General features: G+C 39.1%; 2 long non-coding RNA genes across 3 annotated transcripts in view; both read right to left on the minus strand.

Moving 5' to 3' along the window:
- The window catches only part of LOC112112600, a 24,938-nt gene extending 15,703 nt beyond the window's left edge, over nt 1-9,235 (minus strand). Inside the window, exon 1 of the long non-coding RNA XR_002908623.2 lies at nt 9,196-9,235. This is a non-coding gene — a long non-coding RNA (uncharacterized LOC112112600). The remainder of the gene's footprint in view (nt 1-9,195) is intronic.
- Nucleotides 9,236-9,242: 7 nt separating this feature from the next.
- The window catches only part of LOC113406776, a 28,496-nt gene continuing 25,554 nt past the window's right edge, over nt 9,243-12,184 (minus strand). For both annotated transcript variants that reach the window (XR_003369879.1, XR_003369878.1), the window contains exon 3: nt 9,243-9,278. This is a non-coding gene — a long non-coding RNA (uncharacterized LOC113406776). The remainder of the gene's footprint in view (nt 9,279-12,184) is intronic.

Genomic DNA, 12,184 nt, shown 5'->3' on the forward strand with positions numbered 1-12,184 from the left:
AGAACCTCACTTCTTCAGATGCAAGAAGTGAGGTTCTTACCCACGAAAGCTTATGCTCCCAATACTTCTGTTAGTCTTAAAGGTGCCACAGGACCCTCTGTTGCTTTTTACTGTATTTAGGTTTTGTTTGTATTACTAACTGCCTTTATTTACCATAAAAAACCAACAACAACACATAGGTTGTTAATCTTTAACCACAAACAGTAAAAATAATCGTAGACCAGTTGTAGTTTTGTTTAGTGATCACAGACTTTTTCAGTCTATCAAACTGGGGGAGTGGTGGGCAACCTGCGGCCCGTCAGGGTAATCTGCTGGCGGGCTGCCAGACAGTTTGTTTACATTTGCACGGCTGCCCACAGCTTGCAGTGGCCGCGGTTCGCCATTCCCAGCTAATGCGAGCTACGGGATGCGGCGCAGGCCGCAGGGACAAACTGTCTGGCGGCCTGCCAGCAGATTACCCTGACAGGCCAAGTATGGCCCACGGCCCGCAGGTTGCCCACCACTGATCTGGAGTGTGCATTGATCTTTAGTGTGCAACATGCTTCTAACTTGCTTTTTGCTGATTCAACATGGGTTTGGAACTGTCTATCAATAAAAGTTTATATATTAGAATGAGTAAAGATATACAACAAAATGTAAGAAAAGATCAGACCACACTCCAGAGTCTTGTCAGATAATTATATTTTATTTAACCACAAACTAATAACTATGTACCAAATTGAGCATACTTTTCAATAGTTTTGTCAGAGTAAGGGCTGCAGTATTTCACACTATATATAAAGCTATGAACAAAGGAGGCCAAAATATTGCACCAAATGTTCCAGTGGCAGTGTTTCTTGACATTTTATTTCCAGAGTCCTGTCTTCACAGAAGTCTCTTTTATTCTTACATGTTCTCTTACCCAAAGATAGTTTCTCTCAAGAATCTCCAAATTATTTACTGCAAAAAATTTTAAAACCTCAAATAAACATAAGCAAATGTGGCTTTGACATTCATTTATCTTAAGTATCTGGTCAAGTCATTTGAGGCCTCCATTGCTCAGTCCACTAAAACATAAATCACATGAACCTTGCCTAAGTCTCCAGTCTCTGCATGTTACCCACCTTGCTGGGCACGGGCTTATGACCACATCTAGCTTAGATTTTTTGCTTCTTTGCCATACTTCATTTGCATAGACCAGCAAGCCATACCCACAATCACATATGGAAATGTTTTATAAGATGTGGTTTCTGCAGTTAGGTTTTGCTTTTTAATATTCATAAATACAGGTTATGCATAGGTTAGTTTAATAATGTATTCCTAAAAGTTAGTAGTTCTTCTAGCTAATCTAATCTATTTATCTATAAAGCATCCAAACCCATGGTACCTCAGTGCAATCTTCTCCTTCATACTCTGTTGTGTTTCTTAAAATACAAGCTATACTGTCAGAAGACTAGTTAACAAGAGCAGGGCCGGCGCTAGGATTTTTGCCGCCCCAAGCAAAAAAAAATTTGGCTGCCCCCCCCTTTTTTTTCGTGGCCCCCTGTGCCCGGCCCCAACACCACCCCTTCCGAACCCCTTCCCCAAATCCCCAGCCCCGCCTCCTCCCCCAGCGTGCCGCATTTCCCCCCCCCATTACTTCCTGCGGGGCCCCGCCCTAGCTCACCTCCGCTCCACCTGCTCCCCCGGGCGCGTCGCTGCTCCGCTTCTCCCCCTCCCTCTCAGGTGAGGGAGGGGGGAGAAGCGGAGCAGCGGCGCTTTCAGGGGAGCAGGCGGAGCAGAGGTGAGCTAGGGTGGGGGGCGCAGGAAGTAAGGGGGAGTAGAGGAACCGCTCCCCGCTCCAGCTCACCTCCGCTCCACTACCGCCGCCTCCCCCGAGCACCCGCTGCTCGCCTTCTCCTCCCTCCCTCCCTCCCAGCCTTGCTGCGCGAAACAGCAGTTTCGCACGTGGCAAGCCTGGGAGGGAGGGGGGAGAAGCGGATCAGCGGCGGCGTGCTCAGGGGAGCAGGCGGAGGTGGAGCGAAGGTGAGCTGGGGCGGCGACCTGGGGCGGCGGGGGCATTTTTTCCCCATGCCCCAGAGTTGGCACCCATGATGGCCAGCGCCAGAATGCAGCCCCTAGAAATGTGCCACCCCAAGCACCTGCTTGTTTTGCTGGTGCCTAGAGCCGGCCCTGAACAAGAGAGACCTGTCTTTCTTATTAACTTATACAAGGCCTGATCCAATGCCTATTATGTCAACAGGAATCTTTCTACAGACTTCAGTGAGCACTGGATCAGGCACATAGTTCTGTTTTTTCCTGAAATTAAACTTTTCCACTGATGGCTGCCTACTGCCTCCAGCAGTTTAACTTTCCTTTATTCCTATATACAAGAGAAGATATATTCCTTAGAAGATGGTTAGAAGATGCAGAAATACAATTTCCAAACTGAAATCTTCACCAATCTGATTTGCTGGGGATGTAGTTTTAGAGTTTTCTAGGATGAAGGATTTTCTAATGCAAAGTTCTGCTTCTTATACTAGCAACTAGTTTTAAGTACCATATTTACATGATCTTCCATAGCTCCTCCCATTTTTTCAGGATCTCTTTCCCTGTAGTTCTAAATCTGACTGGTTTTCCTGAAAACAGGAAATACACAGTACAAACATTTTCAAGCAGGTTTAGATTAATCAGACCAGTATTCTGAGAGAGAAGCAAAAAACGTACATACTCTTTAGTTAACTGTCTTATTTTCTGCATCTATGTTTATGAGAGGTCATAATATCAGAATTTTATCATGAATATCCACTTAAATACCCACCAAATAAAATGTATTTATTTTAATACTCTTTGGCTAAATAAGTAATATTACAGTCATTGACAAGCTTACTTCTTTTTTCTCTTAATTTAATTATATGTATAAAATTCTAATTTCTTGTACCACTGATATAATCCTAGATTTTCTGATGCATTTTATAATTGCTATTGTTTGCAGTGACATACATCTTCTGATGCCAGAACTAATCAAAGTCAGATCATCATAGCACCATACTGTAGTACTGTTTTGTTCCCCACTGAGTTGCACATATGGTAGATGGCAAGATACAGCCCAGAAAAGGCTACTTACCTCATCCAGTCAGAGCCCTGGCATTTTTGCAGAACTACTCACACCTACCTCATATTCTCCTTAATGTCTTATCTTCCTTATTCTTGAATATCTGCTATGATGGTGGCTTTACCACTTCCAACTATGCAATTGTTTTTATTATTGAGAACTGTCTCCTAATATCTGGCCTTGACTTTTCCTTCCTTGACTTCAGGCCACTTCTTGATCTATGATATTCTAAAGTTGTGAATAATTTCTTCCCTTCATTTATATATATTTATCCTGAATTTGAAGAATAATCATGTTCATCCTAAATCATCTCTTTTGTAGATGAGATAGATTTAGCAACTTTTCAGGGGCGCTATTTCAACATTTTTTTGATGTTGCATTTTCTCTTTTTTTTTAAACTATCTGTATATCACTCACTGTTGGAACCAAAGGTATATGCACTATTCTAGCTCCAGTTGCATCAAAATGATGTACAGTAACACCGTCAACTCATTGACTCCCTAGTTTTATGTTTTCCTATACATAGTATAGGAATGGCTTCTCCCCTCAGACACACTATGATATATTTAGTTTGCTATGTGTTATTACTCTAATATCTTTCTTGACCTCGCTTCTCTCTAGATAGCTATCTAGGGGTTGATTTTGCCAGGTGCTGATGTTAATGGGACTTGAGGTCTTCAGGAGTCACCAACAGGAGCTAAGCACTTTGCAGGACCAGGCCATAGATTTGTATTTATGTTGTTCAGTTCCTCTCCCTAAATGCGTGACTACATTTTTTAAAGTGATCCTCATCCCATTGCATACACTCCAAAACCTTAGGTCATTTTACATTTCCTTTCCTCCTGCATGTTTGTCACCCATCTGATTTTGCTATCTTCAAGTTTAATCAGTTAATCTCAGATCTTATATTAGGCTGTTAATGTAATTATAATAGATCCCCTCTTACCACATATCCTAAACAGCACTTTCTACAACCTGGGGAAAGAAAAGGGCCAGTGAAGACAACCAGTGACCTTGCTAGGCCAATCTATTACCTGGAAAGTGGTAGCAATCTCACCACCCATTGGAACTCTGTAAAATGGTTACACAGGTTTTATTAGTAACACAGGAACATATTATTGCTTGTCCCTGTTTTAAAATTTATGGAAAAACTATAGTAGTAGTATGCAGGATGAGGTCATTTTTTATATTGATGTTTTGCCACTAGCACTTTAATATCAGACCATGGTCAAATATGCCATGTGCGGCCTATGGACTGCTTTAATTTATGCCAGTTGGCTATGGTCCCTAAGGAACCATATGCAGCTGAAAACTGCTGGAATGCAGGAACACTGTGTCATGTCCTGAACATACCCCTTATGCAGGGCTGTGGGGGCAACTGCTCTGTAGCAGGAGAATTCTCAACTGGCTAGTTAGTCAGATTCTGGCCACTTTGTGGTGCATGCATGGCGCAAAATGGTTAGAACAGGATCAGGGAATCTGGACCTTAATTTTTCAGATGCTTTTCTATATTTTTCTCTGATTACCCTTTTGTTTATGGCCTCTCCAGCTATATTCTCTAATAAATTCCCAATTTCCTGGACAAAAAGCTCAGATTTTCTTTTAGTCAGTATACCCTACTGCAAACAAAGGAAAAACTAAAATTCTGGGTTATCTGTGGAACTCTTACTTGCTTCTTTCTGTTTTCTAGCAGTTCCTTTTTAAAAATATGTCTATATTTTGAATATATTTTTTAAAAAACTTTTCTTATATCACTGGGCTTCCCGAGCCAGCATCATTTTGTTCTTGGTTTTGGCTTTTTGGTTTTTTCCCTCTTTATTTTATATCTGCATTTATATGATGGTAAGATTAAATGTAATAATTTCAATCTCTGTTCTTTTCCATTTCTCATAATTTTTTTTATTTAACTAATTTCACTTCTTTCGCCAACCATCCTTTCAGCCATGTCTTAAAAAAAATCTTCATATTTTGTTGCAGTGTTATTGTAAAACCATAGTTTCCACTTTTTTTTTAAACTCTCCCATCTTCCTTCTACCTCATTTCCTAATATGGTTACCCATTTCTGTATCTCATCACTTGCACCAGAAATATTGTAAGCTTTTGATCATAACCTCCAAAATTCCCTCCTTTTTTTCAGAGCTGTTACCATTTTCTCTTTGTTAGTCAGTATCAGACCCAGGATTTCATTGGGCCTCATTGCTTCTTTCAGTTATTGAAATACCATAAGAGACTATCCTCTTGTATCCTACTGGAAAAAACTTGTTAAGTTTCTTGTATGTAATTAAAATACCTCTTTTAATTATTTTTCACACACTTAGTATCAGATCCGTAAGTAATACTTTTTTCCTAATCTCAGATTAAGTAGCATATTACATGCCTACATACTAAATCCCTCATGATTTATGCATCCTTCATTTTAACCTGTGAAAGTGTTATTTCTTTATATGCCACCTATGTGAATTTCAGTACTTGTGTATATTTGTTTTTACAAATTACTTTGCCCTCAGCTGAGCTTCCTTATCTAGAAATGTATCCTTTTATAATTGTATTGTAGTAATGTCTTGTCCAACCATGTCTGTAATGCAATCAAAGATCATCCAATGGGAATTGGGGCTGCTCAGCATTTCTCAGGATCAGGCCCTAAAACAAAACTGTTTATGAACAGAAACCTCTATTGTTTCTTGATTATTTCCCATAGGTTGTTCCAGCTTTTAGGGACAGTGTATTCTCACAGTCATCTCAATGTACCTATGTAATATTCATTTAACTTAATTTTTTCTTTTGCAAATTTCCCCCCATGTTTACATTCATCCATCAGTTGATGATGAATCATTCCTGGTTTGTTAAATATTTTCCAGCTATACTCCCCACCCCCTCTTCTCTTCCTCTTCATTAATGGAGATAGACATTCAGACTCTCTATTTAATTATTTTGATTGCAAATATAACCATTCACAATAAAGTGGTCAAACGAAGTCAGATAAGACAGTTGTACTTAAGTAAATGTAAAATGCACATTATTTTTAATCTGCAAATGCTTTTTTAATTTTTGAGATTAAAGAGTTTTTATTATTGGTCAAAATCATAAATTATATTTTAAATATGTTCATTACTCAGTGGTATTATACTGCTTTTAAATCAAGGCTTCTTTACATACATTAATTCATTTAATTATTTTTCTCTACTTGCTTACTATTCTGTAAAAATTAGAGGAGAGATTCTGCTACCCTATTCATACTGACTAGTATCTTAGTGAGTAATTCCACTGAAATGTCAATGGGACTACTCATCAAGTAAGGCACTACTCAGCATCAGTATGCGTGATAGAATCTTGTCCTGTATAAATAAGAAAAAAAATAGGGCCAAATCTTTAGCTGGTGACTTCACTGGAATTGTGTCAATTTACACTTGTTGAGGATATTGTCCATATAGTCCTAACAAAAGATGCAGTCTTTCAACCCTATATTGCTCTCCCTTTAGATAATTTCCATATGTGTTGTTAACCATGGTGGAATGGATCAACTGTGACTAATTTTAACCAAAAATTACAAGAAATTGCCACACTAGTCACTGATTTAAAGAGATATTCTAAGGCTCCGCTGCTTCCCATTTCTCAAGAGTAATGCTATTTTCTTAGTCAGTCAGTCAGAGTGTCAAAGCAACTGCTTTTTTAATGGGTACCAGTACCACATGCTGGCCTGCTATTATTACAGTGTTAATAATTTGCAGCCAGCATAAATGAAATTCTCAGCCATACCTCCAATTTTCTAAGAAGTCAATATTACATTCTGTTACTTTAGACATGAGAAGGCCACCCTTAATGGCAACATTTTTCATATCCAAAATGTGTATGTATAACAGAAAAGTTCTGTACTTTACTTGTGCAAATTCTTTTTTAGATTTTTAAGATACCTGTCACTGTGATAGCTCACCACCAAATAATTCAAATTGTCTAAAGAACGTTGGGGTTGGGTAACAAGATATAAAATATCCACTTCAGAAAATCTGATCAAAAAGTTCTTTTACTATCATTTCCAGAATGAAGACTAATGCTATATCACATATTTTGTTACATCTAAAGCACTATGACATTTTTCATGGATTTTGTATTCTCTTCACATTAGGTTTTATAATTCTATAAAAGCTTCTGAATTACAAGCTGGTTAGGCAAGCAATGCATTATACTTCTGTGCAGAAGAATGAAGTCTCTTAATCTTCTTAGCATATGCGCAATGTGCCTCTGGTGGCATGTGACCAGGATTCATCACCAAATTTGGTGGGCTGGCTGGATCATTAGCTTCCCCGGCTTGCACGGGGTACTGACCAGGAGTGTAATGTGAATGCTGATCCATGTCCCCCAGTCTCTTAGTGATTCAATGGACATAAAATTCATTAGAGTATCACAGTCTGCTCTATCTCTTCAAAAGAGTAGTTCTCACAGAAAATACTGATATCAACATCAAAGAAAAAGATCTTCCACCTTGCAAATCAGAAATTATGCCTCTCAACCTGGGAGGAGAGGCAGACATGTAACCCTCCAAGTAATCAAGTATGCTAAAGAGAGGCTTCAAGGAAGAGGGTAGCTAAAGCTCAGAGAAAAGGGGAAAGCAGAAAAACAAGATGATGAAATTTTTTTAGAAAAAAACAGAGGTGAAACACAGAAAATAAATAGAAAATAGAGACAGTGGCAAATATGCCAGGGCACCTAACAATCACTGCAAGGAAAATGCTAACAAATAAACTACAGACAGTAATTCTTGAGTACAGGAATGAGAGCTATATTCCAAAACCTAATATCACACTAAATGCTGTTTCAGAACAGAGGTTTCATGATTTTAGTGGTTGTGTTTGTGCCATTATAATTAAGACGGTTTTATTCTTTCTACAATACAACCTCCCACACCTCAATACTCCCTTCCCCACTACTTTTAAAATATTCTTTTAACTTTGTTGTGAATATTTCCCTTAGGCTGAAATTTGAACAAGACATTAGCCTAGAATTTAATTTTCTGTGGAAAAAAATTAAGAAAATCTATGTGGCTGTTTTGGAGTGCTAAAACTGTAGTAAAAAAAACCCTAAAATTTGTTTCTAAGACACTTATGTTTCACAAAACTCAAAGTCACATTTTCTAAAAGGTTTTTGAGCCTGATCATCGCAAATTAGGACTAGCAGACTGCTGACATATTTTATTTTTAAAAGTGAAATTAAATTAAATATTTAAAAAATAAATAAAAAAAATTAATTTAAATAAATGAGATATTGCACGAGTGGATATTTTTGAGTATATAAAGTCTTTGAGTTTTAAGCACAAACTCAGCATGCATGTGTGCCACTAGTATTTGAGTATACTAAATTGCATTTTAATCCTTCAACTAAATGTTGATCTTGGTATATATATTTTGGTGGTTGTATAGATGTTTTCTCCTGAGGCAAAAAAAAAAAAAGGAGGAAGAGCCTGTCCTGGATGCCTGAGGGAGGAATAAACATAGAGCTTAAGAAAAAGTAAGTTAAACTAGTTATTATCCCTTGAGTGTGTTAGAATAATTTCTCTTCTAAATTGCAAGTTTTTAATTATCTACATTTATTCTCAATAATAAGGCAGTGAATGAATACATTGGGTATTCCACAAAATGAAAGTGAAGGGGTAATTGTTCTGTCGTGATGCTTCCATAGCTGTACTATGGAAAAGTAAGCCTCACAAGGTCATATCACTAACTGAGCAATTTTTAATCTAAATGTAATGAATTACTTGCAGTTCAGTAGGTATTTGCTGATCAACATCACAATGTTTGACTTAAAACAAAATAATTTGAGAAATAGCATATTTGTAACTATCTTATTCTGAGCAGAGAAAATGTACTGCACTTATTTGCATCTAATTCTATGCTGTTTGTATTATTGTACATTACTTGTGTTTACTATGCTGAAGTGCACAGGAGTGTTCAGTGAGCCAAAACAAGTTTATCCTAGTCAGCGGAAAGGCACTAAATAGTAAGAAATCAGTAAGTCTGAAATGATGAATTATTTGTTGCATAATATTAAATATATTTACAGCAAGACAAACCTAAGCTTGTATTGTTGGGTTTCTGTATTCTGTAACATTAAAAGAGAGTTTATTTTACCTCTGTATTTGGCACTGATGAGAACACTGCTGGAATAGTGTGTCTAGTTCTGGTGTCCACAATTCAAGACGGATGTTGATAAACTGGAGAGGGTTCAGAGAAGAAGCACAAGAATGATTAAAAAATTAGAAAACATGCCTTATAGCAATAGACTCAAGGAGCTCAATTTATTTAGCTTAATCAAAGACGATTAAGGGGTGATCTCATTACAATCTGTAAGAGCCTACAAGGGGAACAAATATTTGATAATGGGCTCTTCAAGTTTATTAGAGAAAGGTATAATATGATCCAATGGCTGAAAGTTGAAGCTAGACAAACTCAGACTGGAAATAAAGCATAATTTTTTTAACAGTGAGGGTAATTAATCATTGAAACAATTTACCAAGGGTTGTGGCAGATTCTCCATCACTGGCAATTTTTTCATCAAGATTAGAAGTTTTTCTAAAAGACATGTTCTATGAATTATTTTGGGGAAGTTCTATGGCCTGTGTTAAACAGAAATCAGATTAGATGATCACAATAGTCCCTTCTGGCCTTGGAAAGTATAAATATATGAAAATATGCTCTCCTTTTTTTAAAGCACCTAATTAGCCCCTGCCCAGTCAGCTCCAATCAGGGGAAGCAGATTGGGGCTGATGGAAAAGGCCTGATGCTGGCCTGAGGATTGGCAACACCTGCTGGCCTGACAAGCCAAGGGCTATAAAGGCTGGGAGGGAGCCAGAAGCCAGGGGGGCAGCCAGGGAGGGAACTGGAGGTCTCCTAGCAGAAGGCTGGCTCTGCCTGGAAAGGAGGAGAGTAATCCTGTAAAACTTGTACATAGATGGACACTGGTGGTAGGATGAAGTTAAGTAAATAAAGACATGGGTGTTGCACAACCCTGAAGTCTCTCTGAGCCTGATTGGGGGCAGCAAGCGGGCCCTAGGAAGAGGGGGGGGACGTGGACCCTGTTACAGAGCCGTACACCAAGACTTCATGAATTCTTATGATATACAATAGATAAAAAATATTGTAGAAAAATACACAAATAAATATGCTCTCTAAGAATCTTTGAATTAAATGTTGTTGGACACTTGTAAATTAAATACACCTCTACCCCGATATAACGCAACCCGATACAACACAAATTCTGATATAACGCGGTAAAGCAGCGCTCTGGGGGGGCGGGGCTGCGCGTTCCGGTGGATCAAAGCAAGTTCGATATAACGCGGTTTCACCTATAATGCAGTAAGATTTTTTGGCTCCCGAGGACAGCGTTATATCGGGGTAGAGGTGTACAATGAAACTCAGGGATTTTTTCCCCCTGGAGTTTTAAAAGGGCCAGATTGGGTATATCCCCAGTATAGGTTCAGGGAGTGGAGGGCAAAAGTGCAAGGAAGCTCCTCTCTCCATCCTTGCAACTCCTCCACAAGGGCCAGACACAAAAGCAGACACTGCACTTGGAGTAAAGGGGGTTGAAGATACTAGCAACCTTTGCAGTGCAAATCACCCAAAGGGGGATGGGAAGGAAGCAAGGCAATAGTCCCACCATCTAACACTGGCTGGCACTCTATGGCGCTGTCAGAGCTACCATAGTCAGCCAAGGAAATCAGGGAGGCACTATGCCTCCTGAGGCACAATCCCTGAGAGGCCTGGTCTACACCTAAAACTTAGGTCAACCTAGCTACATTACTCAAGGATGTGAAAAGTTAATTAAGACGACCTAAGCCGCAATGTACACACCTCAAGGTCGACAGAAGAACTCTACCCCACCCCTGAAGGCAGACCAGTGTGTCATACATACACAAAGGTCCTTACTGAGTGAGACAAAAGTATGTGCAATCAGCCTGGTTTACATATCAAATTAAAACAGGACAATCCTGTCAGTTCCAATGTATTTTAAAAGATATATTCAAAACCTAAATATTGGACTACCTGGACAATGGTTTTACACTGAAGACTTTATATAACCTTAAGAATTACAGCCTTATAAAAACAGGAGAAAAAAAGAGCAAGTGTGCAACTTTCTAATGCGACAAGAAGAGTAAAACAACATGCACTATTTATAAGAAATCATATGCAAACTCTGTCTAATGAGAATCACTGTAAGTCATGTCTGCTTTGGTTTCATTTCTCATATGATATGAACTATTAGATGGGGAAAACATATGGGGAAAACATATGTAACTGTATTCCTAGGGTCAAGTCCTTCAATATAACACAAGGAGAATGGTCAAGTCAATTTTTAGGACTATCAGCTTTGACTGTGTATCTTTACGGATTGCTGCCCAGATTCTCCTGTCCACTGAATCTGCTCAGTGCTGGGGAAGTGGACTGTCAAACAGCAAATTACACCTTCTTGGTTCTTATGGTGCATCTGCACCAGCTCTGCCCCTTCAGCATACATTAACAGCTTAGGGATTGCTCTACCTTACGCCAACTGGCTATGGTCTTGATAAAACAATAAGCCAATTGTGAACACAGACTGGCTAACCTAGTGAGGAGGGCTTTAAACTAGGTTCGACGGGCATAGGTGAGCAAAGCCCACAGGTAAGTGGAGAACATGGAGACCTGGGAGATGGGTCAGAAATAGGAGGGAGCGTGGGCTATAATGGCAGAGAGAAAGGAGGGTCAGGGCAAAACTGGATCAAGGCAAGATCAAATCAGGATCTTAGATGCCTATATACAAATGCGAGAAGTATGGGTAATAAGCAGGAAGAACTGGAAGTGCTAATAAATAAGTACAACTATGACATTGTTGGCATCACCAAAACTTGGTGGGATAATATATATGATTGGAATGTTGGTGTGGATGGGTACAGCTTGCTTAGGAAGGATAGACAGGGGAAAAAGGGAGGAGGTGTTCCCTTGTATATTAAAAATGTACACACTTGGACTGAGGTGGAGATGGACATAGGAGACGGAAGTGTTCAAAGTCTCTGGGTTAGGCTAAAAGGGGTAAAAAGCAAGGGTGATGTCATGCTAGGGGTCTACTACAGGCCACCTAGCCAGG

Source organism: Terrapene carolina, unplaced genomic scaffold (genome assembly GCF_002925995.2).
Source record: "Terrapene carolina triunguis isolate 2854851 unplaced genomic scaffold, T_m_triunguis-2.0 Scaffold139, whole genome shotgun sequence".
In the NCBI taxonomy this organism is placed as follows: Eukaryota; Metazoa; Chordata; order Testudines; family Emydidae; genus Terrapene; species Terrapene triunguis.